A 2,620-nucleotide genomic window follows, 5' to 3' on the forward strand; every position below is an offset into this window, starting at 1 on the left:
GTTAGGGACTGTGAAGAAGGCTGAGCGCTGAAGAATTGATGCTTTTGTACTGTGGTGTTGGAGAAGACTCTTGAGAGTCCCTTGGACTGCAAGGAGATCCAACCAGTCCATTCTGAGGGAGATCAGCCCTGGGATTTCTTCGGAAGGAATGATGTTAAAGCTGAAGCTCCAGTACTTTGGCCACCTCATGTGAAGAGTTAACTCATTGGAAAAGACCCTGATGCTGGGAGGGATTGGGGGCAGGAGGAGAAGGGGATGACAGAGGATGAGATGGCTGGATGGCATCACTGACTCGATGGATGTGAGTCTGAGTGAACTCCAGGAGTTGGTGATGGACAGGAAGGCCTGGCGTGCTGCAATTCATGGGGTCGCAGAGTCGGACACGACTGAGCGACTGATCTGATCTGATCTGATCCTCATAAAGGGGCTTCCATTGTGGCTCAGCTGGTAAAGAATCTTCCTGTAATGCAAGAGACCCGGGTTCAATCCCTGAGTTGGGAAGATCCCCTGGAGAAGGGAAAGGCTACCCACTCCAGTATTCTGGAGAATTCCATGACCTTTATAGTCCATGGGGTTGCAAAGAGTTGGACACAACTGAGCGACTTTCACTTTCATCCTCATAAAGTGAGTCAGGAAGAGTTCCCTCTATTTTCTGGAAGAGATTGGGGGGATGATTTAATAGAAATACATATATGGCTTCCCAGGTGGCTCAGTAGTAAATACTCTACCTGCCAATGCAGGAAGATGCAGAAGATATGGATTTTAATGCTGGGTCAGTAAGACCCCCTGGAGGAGGAAATGTCAACCCACTCCAGTATTCTTGCCTGGGAAATCCCATGGACACACAAGCCTGGTGGGCTATAGTCCAAGGGGTTGCCAAAGAGTTGGACATGACTGAGCTTCCTAGGTGGTGTTAGTGATAAAGAACCTGCTTGCCAATGCAGGAGACATAAAAAGACACGGGTTTGATCTGTGGGTTGAGAAGATCCCCTGGAGGAGGCAATGGCAAGCCACTCTACTATCCTTGCCTTAAGAATCCCATGGACAGAGGAGCCTGGCTACAGTCTATGGGGTCACAAAGAGGAGGTTGGGAAGATCCCCAGGAGGAGGACATGACAAGAGACTTAGCATACACACACACACACACACACACACACACACACATATGTGCCTGTGCTGGCCCTCGCCTCAGAGCAGGCATGATGGAAGGCCTGGACAACGGCCCCGACTTCCTCTTGGAGAAGGACCACGGACTTAAAGCAATAAATGTAGATTTTCAGAGTGATGCTGCTCTGCACGTGGACATTTCTGATGCTCTGAGTGAGAGAGACAAAGTAAAATTCACTGTTCACACAAAGAGTTCATTGCTAAATTTTAAACAGAATGAGTTTTCTGTTGTTCAACAACATGAGGAATTTATCTGGCTTCACGATTCCTTCATTGAAAATGAAGACTATGCAGGTTACATTATCCCTCCAGCTCCACCAAGACCTGATTTTGATGCCTCAAGGGAGAAACTACAGAAACTTGGAGAAGGAGAAGGGTCTATGACGAAGGAGGAATTCACGAAGATGAAACAGGAATTGGAAGCTGAGTATTTGGCAATATTCAAGAAGACGGTTGCAATGCATGAAGTGTTTCTGTGTCGTGTGGCTGCACATCCCATTTTGAGGAAAGATTTAAATTTCCATGTCTTCCTGGAATATAATCAAGATTTGAGTGTGCGAGGAAAAAATAAAAAAGAGAAACTAGAAGATTTCTTTAAAAACATGGTTAAATCAGCAGATGGAGTCATTGTTTCTGGAGTAAAGGATGTAGATGATTTCTTTGAGCATGAATGAACATTCCTTTTAGAATATTATAACCGAGTTAAGGATGCATCTGCTAAATCTGATAAGATGACAAGATCCCACAAAAGTGCTGCAGATGATTACAATAGAACTGGTTCTTCATTGTATGCTTTAGGAATGCTTTTATATGCTTTTAGAATCTCAGGATTCTACAGATATATACAGGATATATACACACACACGTGTGTGTGTGTGTGTAACATATTATATGGACTTTCCTGGTAACTCAGCTTGTAAGAATCTACCTGCAATGCAGGAGACCCCAGTTGGATCCCTGTGTCAGGAAGATCCCCTGGAGAAGGGACAGCTTACTCATTCTAGCAGTGTGTGTGTGTGTGTGTGTGTATAACATATTATATGGACTTTCCTGGTAACTCAGCTGGTAAGAATCCACCTGCAATGCAGGAGACCCCAGTTGGATCCCTGTGTCAGGAAGATCCCCTGGAGAAGGGACAGGTTACCCATTCTAGCATTCTTGGACTTCCCTGGTGGCTCAGATGGTAAAGAATCTGCCTGCAATGTGGGAGGCCTAGGTTCAGTCCCTGGGTTGGGAAGATCCCCTGGAGGAGGGCATGGAAATCCACTCCAGTATTCTTGCCTGGAAAATCCCCATGAACAAAAGAGCCTGGCAGGCTGCAGTCCATGGGGTCACAAAGAGTCAGACATGACTGAGAGACTGAGCACACATAAATAAATTAAAAAATTAATTGATACATATATTTTTACTGAGTGCTTTCAATATGCCAGACATCTAATCAAATTTAATTCCA

The 2,620-nt window shown here is 45.2% G+C and overlaps 1 pseudogene across 1 annotated transcript; it reads left to right on the forward strand.

Moving 5' to 3' along the window:
* Window positions 1–1,175: 1,175 nt before the first annotated feature.
* Window positions 1,176–2,008, forward strand: LOC104988597 (annotated as a pseudogene). Its single transcript, XR_825259.1, has one exon. The product of XR_825259.1 is annotated as a sorting nexin-6 pseudogene (transcript).
* Window positions 2,009–2,620: the final 612 nt, after the last annotated feature.

The sequence above is a fragment of the Bison bison genome, unplaced genomic scaffold (genome assembly GCF_000754665.1).
Source record: "Bison bison bison isolate TAMUID 2011002044 unplaced genomic scaffold, Bison_UMD1.0 scf7180017864139, whole genome shotgun sequence".
NCBI classification, from domain to species: domain Eukaryota; kingdom Metazoa; phylum Chordata; class Mammalia; order Artiodactyla; family Bovidae; genus Bison; species Bison bison.